Below are 12917 nucleotides of genomic sequence, written 5' to 3'. Positions count from 1 at the left end.
GAGGTTGAGTTTGAAAACAGCTTTCACCTTTCACAATCTCAGGATGTTCCAAGAAGTCTTACAGCCAATGACATGATCTTAAAATGTTACAATCTAAGAAGCGTGGCAACCAATTTATGCACAGCAATTTCCCACAAACAACAAACCAGATATCCTGTTTTGTGATGTTGATTGAGGATAAATATTGTCCAAAACACCAGGGAGGAATAATACGAAAGGATCTTTTATATCTACCTCCAAGGGCAAATGGAGCCTCAGCTTAACACCAAATGAAATATGGCACCTCTAACAGTACACTCCTATAGCACTCTTTCAGTACTGTAGTGGAGCATGCCTTGATTTTTGTGTTAGTCTCTGCAACAGGACTTGAACCCACAACTTTCTGGGTCAGAAGTAAGAGTGCTATCATTGAGCCAAGACTAGCAGTCATGTGATTCTTCACTATTGTAGTGATGAAGTCATGCATAAATAACATAAAGCTTGTTATTACCTGATATAAATCATTTCAACTGTATACACCTGCTAGTCACAATGATGATTACTATTATAATCCTAGCTGTAATGTACATTAATCAGGGGTTCAATGAATGCCTTTTGTTGTCTCACTTGACGAGTTTCTCAGAGCACTGAATGTATATGTTGTAACTGTTTTTATTCTTTTGAATGCTTGTGTTGAATGGTACATGACTGATATGATTTACAGGCACAAAGTGAGAACAGAGAAATGGAGTCAAAAAGGGCCTTTGTGCATTCAAATTTTATAAAGAAGCTTTAAGCAACAGTAGGACCTGGACAATTTGGGCGATCACTAGCAGGTAAACATCTGTGTCACATTCTGCAAATAGTCATTGTCTGGCACAAAAAAAAGGCCCAATTACTTCTTCTGAACTTCAATGGCTCCACTATTGCCAAATTCCCCATTATCAACATCCTGACTGGAAGCTGAACTGCATCAGCCATATCAACATCATTGCTAATAAGAGCAAGGCAGCCGCTGATTACCTTATGATGAGTGGCTCACATCCTGATTCCTCAATGCCTCTCCATCATCTGACTTCCAGATGGCACATAGGTGGCACAGATGTTACATGCTATTTGTCACCCATGTTGTACAGGTCCTGCTGCGGTTAGTACAGATCACTTCCACAAGAATAAAGCAGTGAATTGTGTTGAATATTATCTTTGTCAGCAAACAGCCTCAATTCCTGACCTTATGAAAGAGGGAAGGTCATTGATGAACTCCTGCATCAATGGCTTGGGGCTGAGATGATTAACCTTTAACAACTATGACTACATCCTGTGCCCATCAGCTACTAAAGGATTTTCCTGTTGACCAACTTGCCACAGTTGGGAATGCTTCTTGATGTCAAAGACAATTTCTCTTATCTCTCCTCCTACTCTTCTCTTCACATTTCATGCCTAGATTTTACCAAATTTTGTAACGAAAACCTTGTGGAATTACATCATCAGAATATTTACATGAAAAATTAACTGCTTCCCTTAAAACTAAGCATAATTCAAAAACTCCCAATAGTGCTGTACACTCAATCCTAAATGGGAAATAAACCAACAGGAATTAGGAGGAAAAGAGATGGCTACAATATTGTAGCCTCCAATTCTCTGACTGGTGCTCCCTGTGTGTGTGCTCTCCACTGGGATCAAGGGATTGTGGAATTATCCCATTTTGCCATACAATATTCTCAAGGGAAATTAGGGGTGGGCAATAAATGCTGACCTAGTCAGCGAGATCCACATCCCATGAATGAATTAAAAAAATGTATTCTCAATAGGAAGAGATTTGTGTTGTTCCTGGAGCTCTGACAACAAAATAGCTCCGAGAAATTACCCCAGTATCCAAGTTATTGGAAGGGATTCCATTTTGTGATGGCTCGTTAGCATCAGTAAATATTCACCTGTCAGAGCTGTGCAACAATTATCAGCCCATTCCTCCCATCACAATTTCAATATGTTGAATTCCCAAACTTGCATGTATTGTCTAGAGAGATATCTCATCTAGAACTAATTTGTCATTTTCTTGAAGCTAGGCACTTCATTTATTAGGAACCAGCTGAATCTGTAATGGGAAGATAGATGATAATTCTGAAAGGATGAGGTCAAATATCCAGAAGAAGCCCACATCCTTGGAGTCTGTCTTGAGTCAAGCAGAGGCAAACAACCCTTTCCCTCTATTACTGTAGGAAGGCACTTCTTGTAAACGCACAATTATGATTAGTAATGCAATGAGTTCTGAGCAGCAGACTGCCACATTCAGCATTTTTGTTATGTGCTTTTAGGTTAAACAGTTTCAATTTGATGTCATTCACCCAGTCAGCTTCCCCAGCAACTAAGGGGTAAAACTCCACTTCATCTTCTAGCCGCCTCCTAGAACACCCTTCATTGTAATCAGAGCAACACTGACATCTAATATTGTTCTCTCACGCCCCCAGAGTAATTAATTTGGTCATTGTTCGAGTTTGATGCTGATGCTCCTGGGCACAAGCCTGTGGTGATTGTTTGTATAATTTTTTCCCTAGAGAAAGGGAAATAATTTGTTCAGACCGAGACACCACAGCAGCATTGCTGAGGGAGAAACCATCCTGCAGAAGTGGGAGGCTTTAATCTCCAGGCAACCCCGGCAGCCTGAGGCTAGGCTGGTGTGGCACATGAACAGTACAGGATTTTAGGTGCCATCAATAATTTTCATCCTTTTAGTAACAAGACCACAAATGTTCCTTCTGCTTCCTTCCTCCCCGGGAGGTTTTGCAGCAAATAATCAGATGTGGTAGTTGTTCTCTCTGTTAAAGAAAAGCACAGAAAAATGTTAAGCCTTTCACACCAAATTAGTCCGCAGTTTTAAAAATTGAGCATTATGGATGATCTCTTACTAAAAATTTAATTATTGTATATCTGAAGTAAGTTTGTAGCAATATATTAAGTCATTGCTTGGATTTAGTGTGATTAAATGAACCACAGGCAGATACAATTCACATCTGTTCTCATTTTTAATAGATGCTTGTTCTTTGTGCGTGTGTTTTAAGACTATTAAATTTGTGTTCCAACTACCAACTGACCTTTTACTTATTTACGTCTCTCTTAAAAAAATCAAGAATGCAAAGTTAGCATTCTGGACAACAAGTGTAGAATAAATCTTTCCCAATTTAGAGCAATAAATGTGGAATAATACAGGATAAACTATATTTCAAATCAAATTCTGTTCTCCACTAGAAAGTGCATTTGGTCCTAGTTCAGGAGCTGGGAACACTCAGAAAATCATTAACTGGCACAAAGAGAGGATCCTGGTTTTGAGAGAAAAGACAGGGGAAGGCAGAGGTGATTATGGATGCTGCAATTCAGGAAGTTGGGAATGAGGAGGAAGAATATCCTGTGTTGGGGATAGAGCAGTGCATGGACAGCACCAGGAAAGGCAAAGGGAGAGTTGGAGGAAAATACAAACATTATGACCTAGAAACTTAATTGAACATTTATGGACATTAAATGAAGCAACAACAGCATTAAATTAAATTACCTCCTAATGATATGTTGGGCACAAAGTGTACTTTTCAGTTAGAAGTGTACAACCCGCCCTCTTGGATTAGGCTCCGCTTGTAGTACCTGGAGCAATGCCAGAAGAATTTAAGAGTGAAGATGTTTAATGTCTCATTCCAGTTTTGTATGACCCAGCATCTGGCTATCCACTGGCTGCATTCAACTAGCAACACATCAGGCTAATTGGCAGGAAGTACCCCTGACCAGTGCCTATTTGAAAGTTTCTTGCAGAACTTGCTAGAGGAAGAGAGCAGCAGGGAACTGCTCAGGAGGTCATATCCAAAGAGAATTGTGCAAGTAGCACTTCCTGCTGCCACCATACCTGAGGAGCCTTCATTTCACAAAGGAGGCTACTCTCAAACTATGTCACTTGCTGCAGCCATAACTTGAGCCTCATGCTATGTCATGAACAGCACTGCCTGTTATTGTTGAGCTCTTTCTGGCCGTTACTTTTTATGGCACAAGTTCCTGTCTGATTGCAACAAGTGACATCAGTTGTCCCAGTACGCAATCCATTGTTGTATTTGGAAGGTAACCAAAGGTCTTTACTTCAGGAGACATTTCTACATCCCCTTCCCTACAGATATCAAAAAGGTCCGGAGAACACTAAACTGCTCTCTAATGGTGCAGAGAGCACTAAACCATACTCTCATGGTCCAGAAAGCACTAAACCGCACTCTCGTGGTCCAGTGAGCATTAAACTGCACTCTCATGGCCCAGAGAGCATTAAACCACACTCTCATGGTCCAGAGAGCACTAAACCACACTCTTGTGGTCCAGTGAGCATTAAACCACACTCTCATGGTCCAGAGAGCACTAAACCATACTCTCATGGTCCAGAAAGCACTAAACCGCACTCTTGTGGTCCAGTGAGCATTAAACCACACTCTCATCGTCCAGAGAATACTAAACCACAATCTCATGGTCTAGAGAGTACTAAACTACACTCTCATTCTCCGGAGGGCACCAAGCTGCACTCATATGATCCAGACAGTACTAAACTGTACTCTCATAGTAGACTTCCCAGGGTGTCTACTATGCATTAGGTTGCACCCAAATTGCCTTGCATGCTCTCTACCAAAAGCCCGGAATATTTAATGATCTTAAGAGATTCCTGTCCCTCAAAGTCCACCCTGTTTTGATCAAAGGCAGCACGTCATGAGGGTCTGTACCCAGTATCTTGTAGTAACCATGACTTTTTCACTGTGCAATAGTCCTCAGTGCCGCTTTCATTTCAGCCAGGCTGTGAAGTTGCAGGCTGGCTACTTGGTGACAAGGATTATCCCCTCCATGCATGGCATATAACTCCTGTCAGGACCTGGGTCTACAAATAGAAGATGCCACCACAAGCAAACAATCATCATGTTCAAGCAATACTTCCATCACCAGGACCCATTTCGGATGAGCTCTGCAGCACAACCTTGAGTGGGGAGTATCCAAGTTTCTGGTCATCAACTGCATGCTGCACATAACTTGTCATCATGTGGGATCAGCCCTCTTCACCACCCGGCAGTAAGGAGAGGAAGAGGGTACGCATTCACCCCTGGCTGGCAGAACTCCATTCAGCTCATCAAAAAGGCCTTCACTAAATAATCCCTGCCATTTCACAATCCATAACAATGCTCTTAACTTCCACCATCCGATTGCTTCCCTTCAGCTTAGCCTTATGGGTCTTGGCCCCACTTCACCACAGAGATTAATGCCAACAACAAATCCAGAACAGGCCTATTTATCAAACAACTTAATTCTATCAATAACTAACATCAGAAATAATTATGAATCACCCTTGTGCTAGCCCTTTGTGTGTGCCTTTCAGTTCCTTTCCCTATTCTAGTGTTTCTAAAAAGTTCTTCCCCAGTAGCTACAGGGGAAGATTGTTGACTTTCTATTGAGGATGCTTCAGATGCCCGCTGGTGGGAGATGGGTTTGTGCTATGGACTTGATTTTCCAGACAGGTTTCCCATTAGAAACATCAAACTTTATTTACAAGCTGCATCAGCAGTTACATGCTTCCATCAAGCTCCACAACTAGAAGAACTCCCACTCTAAGTTTCTCCATGCTTAGAGCTGATTCGTTCACACTGTCATGTGATACTAAATACAATAAGCGTTAAACCTATAGTCACTACATTCCTTAAAGCTATAATTACTTCAGTGTGACATTGAGTAGATGTCGGCCTAGAGGCTTGGACCGTAAACTGCAATAGTTTGGAGTGAGGCAGGTCATTTAGCTGGCCATGTGACACTGACAAGGGCATTGGTAAGTATATTGGCAGAGGAGCAGGCATACTGTCATTCTAAGAGAAGATAGCAGGTGCCTCTCCCTTGGAGCCAAGGCATTGTGTACTCTCCTGGCACTGTGTCTCAGCACCCTTACAAGTCTGCAAGCACAGAGTGCAGGAGCCCTGTGATACTTTTTGGAGGCCCCTTGTAACATTGGCCCCAGAGCCAAGGTGACGGAGCTGTGAGCTGTCAAACCTGCCCAAAGCTCCATCATGGTGGGCACCACTGTCATGTTGATGGAGCTGATCACCGTTGGGATGGAATGATCTCCATGCTTAGTCTGAAGCCTTGACACAATCAGAGCTGGACTCCTCCATGCTATATGACATTGTACACAATATCTTCAGGTTAACCTTTTCTGATTTTCTGCCTGAACTGAAGGATGTCCTCATCCTTTTATGAACTGGCACTGTGGCCTCCAATTGGATTTATACCCCTTCTCCTCAGTTATTAGTTTTCCCATTTTGGCCATTTGATACCAGTGATGTCATCCTTGGCTTCTTCCATCTTGTGCTTTGTATAATGTGTGACTCATTGTTTTCCATGTGGAATTTCTTATGCAGTTTATTAGAATAATTTATATATTTTCAGCATATTTGTGATTGACTCACTGTAGAATTTAACGTGGGGCAATCATTCAAAAGGATTGGCAGGTAATAAGTGAGCTATGCATATCCATTACAGTTTCTATGCAAGTTAAGATTGTAAAAAGAAATACATAGCACCTTTTGAATGAATTTTTCACATTGCTGCAGGAAGCAGGTGATATGCACATATTATTCTCTTTGCTGTGGAGCTGGCAGTCTCTTTTCACTGTTACTATTTCATTGCTCTTTTCTCTGTCCAGCTGTACTTTCCCTAAAGTTCCTCCCTGTCCTGGCCCTGAACTCACACCTTTCTCTAGTTTCTCTCTTTAACTCCTTTTATGCTCTCTCTCAGCTTAGCTTGTCCATTAGATGCACCCCTTGTTCCCTTAAACTTATTCCTACCAAACTCCTCACTACTCAACTTCCCTTCCTGGCCCTCACCTTAGCTGATATTGTTCACTGTTCCCTCTCATCAGCATCTATCACACTATCCCACCTCCCTTTAAATAAGCTGTTGTTACCCCGTCTTCAGAAAAAACACACCCTTGACCCCTCTGTCCTTGCAAACTACTGCCCCATCTCAAGCAGCCCTTTCATCTCAAGTCCTTGACCTTGAGGTTACCTCCCAAATCGGTGCTGACTTTTCCCACAACTCATGTATTAGCCCTTTCAATTATGTTTCTTCCCCTGCCACAGCACTCAAACAGCCCTTATCAGAGTCACAAATGATATCCTATGTGACTGTGATAGCAGAGGAAGAAATGGGTGATGTTATAGAGGTAGAAGTTGGCAGTTTTAGTGAGGGAAAGTTTAGTCAGGTCAGAAGATCATCTCAGAGTCAAATAGGACAACAAAGTTGCAAATGGTTTTGTTCAACTTCAGTTAGTAGTCAGGGACAGGGATGGAGTTGGTAGTTAGTGAGTAGAGTTTGTGATATGGATTGAAGACAATGACTTTGATCTTCCCTCATTCATCTCAAACTGCCTGCAGCTTATGACAAGGTTGACCACACCAACTTACTCCAAAGCCAACCAGCTGGGTGGGATTGCACTCACTTGGTTCCATTCCTATCCAGTTGCAGACAGGGAATCACCTACAACGGCTTCTCTTCTACCCCAGCCTCCTGTTTCTCATCGATATACTTCCTGTCAACCACATCATTCAAAAACACTTTACGTTCCACATGATCACTGATGGCACCCAGCTCTACCTCATCACCACCTCTCTCAACCCACTACTGTCTCTGATTTATCGGGCTGCTTGTCTGCCATCCTAAATTGAGCAGAAATTCCATCTGACTAGAAATTGGGAAGATCATTGTCTTCAATCCATATCACAAACTCTACTCACTAACTACCAACTCCATCCCTGTCCCTGACTACTAACTGAAGTTGAACAAAACCATTTGCAACTTTGTTGTCCTATTTGACTCTGAGATGAGCTTCTGACCTGACTAAAACTTTCCCTCACTAAAACTGCCAACTTCTACCTCTATAACACCACCCATTTCTTCCTCTGCCTCAGCTCATCTGCTGCTGAAGCCCTCATCCATGTCTTTGCTACCTCTAGACTTGACTATCCCACTGCTCTACGAGCTGGTCTCCCATCTTGCACTCTCTATAAAACTAGCTCATACAAGAATCTGCTGCCTAACCTAACTCACAATAAGTTCCATTCAATCATCATCCTCGACTGACTTACAATGGCTCCCGGTCCAGAAATGCCTTGATTTTAAAATCTCACCCTTTTAAATCCATCCATGGCCTTGCCCTTCCATACCTCTGTAACCTCCTACAGTCCTACAAGTTCTCTGTGCTATTCCAGTTCTGGGCTCTTAAGCATTCCTAATTTTAGTCACTCCACCATTGGAGGCCTTCAGCTGTCTAGGCCCTAAGCTCGAGAATTCCATCTTTAAATCCCTTCACATTTACACTTCTCTCCCCTCCATTAAGACATCCTTAAAATACACCTCTTTGAATAAACTTTTTGGTTACCTTTCCTAATATTGCCTTATGTAGCTCAATGTCAAATTTTGTTTGATAAAGCTCCTGCTAATGTCACTACATAAGTGCAGGTTGTTGTTGGGTCTCTCCTTGCTCTCTTTTATTGTCTCTTAGCTTTTTTTCCCACATTCTTTCTTCTTCTGCAATTTGTCTGTATTTTTCACCTTCCTTTACACTTTCTTTGTTTTACTGGGTCTCTTTCTTCCTCCATCAACAATAACAACTTGTATTTATATAGCACCTTTAGCATAATAAAAAGACACCAAGGCTTTTCACAGAGATATTATAAAACAAAGTTTGAAAGCGTGCCAGATAAGAGCAGATGACCAAAAACTTGCTCAGAGGTAGGTTTTAGAGAATGTCTAAGCTAGCAGAGAGGTGGAAAGGATTAGGGAGGGGCTTCTAGAATTTAGGATCTAGGCAGATGAGGGGAGGGGAGGGGAGGTGATGGCATAGTGTATTGTCACTGGACTAGTAATCTAGAGACCTTGAATCCTGCCACAGCAGATGGTGGAATTTGAATTCAATAAAAATCTGGAATTAAAAGGTTAATAATGAATACAAAACCATTGTCGATTGTGGAAAAAACCCATCTGGTTGACTAATGAAGGAAATCTGCTGTCTGGCCTGACCTATATGTGACTCCAGACTCACAGCAATGTGGTTGACTCTTAAATGCCCTCTGAAATGGCCTAGCAAGCCACTCAGTTGTATCAAACCACTACAAAGCCATAAAAAAGGAATGAAGCCGGACAGACCACCCGGCATCGGCTGAGGCACCGGAAACGACAACGGCAATCTCAGTCCTGTCAGCCCTGCAAACTCCTCCTTACTAACATTTGGGGGCTAGTGCCAAAATTGGGAAAGCTATCTCATGGACTAGTCAAGCAACAGGCTGATATAGTCATCCTCACTCAATCATATCTCACAGATGTCCCAGAAACCTCCATCACCATTCCTGGGTATGTCCTGTTCCTACCAGCAGGACAGATCCAGCAGAAGTGGCGGCATGTGATATACAGCAAGAGGGAGTTGCCCTGGGAGTCCTCAAATTGACTCTGGACCCTATGAAGTCTCAAGGCACCAGGTCAAACATGGCAAAGGAAACCTCCTACTGATTACCATATACTACCTTCTGTCAGCTGATGAATCAGTGCTCCTCCATATTGAACACCACTTGTAGGAAGCACTGAGGGTGGCAAGGGCATAGAATGTACTCTATATCAATATCCCTCATCAAGAGTGGCTTGGTAGCACCACTACTGACCGAGCTGGCTGAGTCCTAAAGGACATAGCCGCTAGACAGGGTCTGTGGCAGGTGGTGAGGGAGCCAAAAAAAGGGAAAAACATACTTGACCTCATCCTCACCAACCTGCCTGCCGCAGGTGCATCTGTCCATGACAGTATTGGTAGGAGTGACCACCACACAGTCGTTGTGGAGGTGAAGTCTCGCCTCCACATTGAGGATGCCCTCCATCATGTTGTGTGGCACCCCCGCCGTGCTAAATGGGATACATTTCGAGCAGATCTAGCAACTCAAGAATGGGCATCCATGAGGCATTGTGGGCCATCAACAGCAGCACTGTACTTGAACACAAACTGTAGTCTCATGGCCCGGCATATTCCCTACTCTACCATTATAGGACTACTTGCGTGCCAAACAGCATAAGCAGCAAGTGATAGACAGAGCTAAGCAATCCCACAACCAATGGATCAGATCTAAGTTCTGCAGTCCTGCCACATCCGGTCGTGAATGATGGTGGACAATTAAACAGCTCACTGGAGGAAGAGGCTCCACAAATATCCCCATCCTCAATGATGGAGAAGCCAGCACATCAGTGCAAAAGATAAGGCTGAAGCATTTGCTACAATCTTCAGCCAGAAGGACCGAGTGGATGATCCACCTTGGCCTCCTCTGGAGGTCCCCAGCATCACAGATGCTCTTCAGCCACTTCAATCCACTCCACGTGATATCAAGAAATGGCTGAAGGCACTGGATACTGCAAAGGCTATGGGCCCTGACAATAGTCCGGCAATAGAGCTGAAGACTTGTGCTCCAAAACTAGCCAAGCCTCTAGCCAAGTTGTTCCTGTACAGTTACAACACTGGCATCTAACCGGCTATGTGGAAAATTGCCCACGAATGTTCTGTACACAAAAAATAGGACAAATCCAACCCGCCCAATTATTGCCCCATCAGTCTACTCACCATCATCAGTAAAGTAATGGAAGGGGTCAACAACAGTGCTATCAAGCGGCACTTGCTTAGCAATAACCTGCTCACTGACGCCGGTTTGGCTTCTGCCAGGGCGGGTCAGCTGCTGACCTCAATACAGCCTTGGTTCAAACATGGACAAAATAGCTGAACTCCCGAGGTGAGGTGAGAGTGACTGCTCTCGACATCAAGGCTGCGTTTGACCAAGTGTGGCATCAAGGAGCCCTAGCAAAACTGGAGTCAATGGAAATCAGGGGGAAAACTCTCCACTGGTTGGAGTCATGCCTAGCACAAAGGAAGATGGTTATGGTTGTTGGAGGCCAGTCATCTCAGCTCCAAGACAACACTGCAGGAGTTCCTCAGGGTAGCATCCTCGGCCCAAGCATCTTCAGCTGCTTCATCGATGACCTTCCCTCCATCATAAGGTCAGAAGTGAGGATGTTCATGGATGATTGCACAATGTTCCAACATTTGCAACTCCTCAGATACTGATGCAGTCCATGTCCAAAAGCAGCAAGACAGGATAATATCCAGGCTTGGGCTGACAAGTGGCAAGTAACATTTGTGCCACACAAGTGCCAGGCAATTACCATCTCCAACAAGAGAGAATCCAACAATTATCCCTTGATGTTCAATGCCATTACCATCACTGAATCCCCCACTATCAACATCTTGGGGGTTACCATTGACCAGAAACTGAGCTGGACTAGCCATATAAATACTGTGGCTACAAGAGCAGGTCAGAGGCTAGGAATCCTACAGAGAGTAACTCACCTCCTGACTCTCCAAAGCCTGTGCACTATCTACTTACTTCATTGGCTCGTTGACATTGGATCAGACCAGACAGATCATCAGCCACCTTGTCAGCTTGGCCTAAATAGCCAAGTGGTTATGGTACTGGGCTTGTAACCCTAAGATCAAGAGTTCAAATCTCACCATGGCAAATTATGAAACAATGTAATTTCATCTGAATAGAAACAGATGGAAATGTGTTTGTACTTGAAAGAGTACAATAAATAACAATAATATTGTGCTGGTCTCTGTGGCGCAATCGGTTAGCACGTTCGGCTGTTAACTGGAAGGTTGGTGGTTTGAGACCACCCAGGGACGAAGCTGTCACTGTTTTCACACCATAACCCTTTATGAGCTTGGCCTGAATAGCCAAGTGGTTATGGTACTGGGTTTGTAACCCCAAGATCAAGAGTTCAAATCTCACAATGGCAAACTATGAAACAATGTAACTTCATCTGAAACAGATGGAAACAGGTTTACTCAAAAGATTATCAGCCACCTTGTCAATGATATGCAGTGGCCATCTTAAAGGGCTAAACAGCAAGAAACATCAAAGTGTTTAAAACCCTTTTATTTGGTCTTTGCTCCTTTTTCTGTTCAGTTTCAAGGGTGGTTTACACTGGACATATTGGAGCAGCCTTTAGTTCCTAGCGCCCTAATATCGATGCTGGCTGTTTTTGAGAATTCTCCTTTCAGTCTTTCACTCCCTGTCTTTTTTTTCTCACCATCTCCTTTTCATCCACTTCTTCGTGTGTGCCTCATTTTTGTCTATGTCCCTTTTCTCCCTTGGCTTTGAAGTAATTCTCTAGTTCTCTCTCTTTCTGCTTTTATCACTTATCATCTCTATATGTGTATGTGTGTCTCTTTGAATTCCCTTTCATTCTTTACTCCCCAGTTGAACACAAACAAAAATACAAGCAGATCCTTTCTATTCTACATTGCACACAACCATTTGCTGATCAGTCCTTGCCTTTGTGTAAATAATTGAGTTTCTTTATGGCTGCTGTGAGTTTAAATTGAATCCACTTGTTTCTGAAAGGTTGTGGACTGGTAGAGCTTGTTGCACCAGCCAGTCATTAATATGTTTGAACAGGCTCTCTTTCTCAGGAAAATCAGGTTTTGCAATGATGCTGTTAACAGAGGATTACATTTACACCTGGAAAGAAAGGAATTATACCAATGACGAGAAGAACTGCTATTCCAATCTAGCATAGTAAAACAGCAAGGCAACTAAAGAGAGAGGTATGTAAAGACAAGAACAGGAAGCGATACTGAGAGACAGAGAGACACAAACACGCATATACATGTTGCAAAACCACACAAGAAAGGCAGACACAGACAAAAACACACACACACACACACACATGCACACACACACACAAAATGAGATGAGAAGAAGGAGATAGCAAGAGAGAAAGGAATGAGGGGGCAAGCAAGAAGGAGAAAAGCACAAAAGGTAAATGAAGCAAAATAGCTAGAACAAGATAGAGAC

At 43.0% G+C, this 12917-nt stretch overlaps 1 non-coding gene across 1 annotated transcript; it reads left to right on the top strand.

Annotated features, from left to right (window-relative positions):
* Positions 1-11669: 11669 nt before the first annotated feature.
* Positions 11670-11743, top strand: trnan-guu. Its single transcript has one exon. It is a non-coding gene; the product is annotated as a tRNA-Asn (tRNA).
* The last annotated feature ends 1174 nt before the right edge of the window (positions 11744-12917 follow it).

Source organism: Carcharodon carcharias, chromosome 7, assembly GCF_017639515.1.
Source record: "Carcharodon carcharias isolate sCarCar2 chromosome 7, sCarCar2.pri, whole genome shotgun sequence".
Classification (NCBI taxonomy): domain Eukaryota; kingdom Metazoa; phylum Chordata; class Chondrichthyes; order Lamniformes; family Lamnidae; genus Carcharodon; species Carcharodon carcharias.
This window is presented reverse-complemented; position numbering and strand designations above follow the sequence as displayed.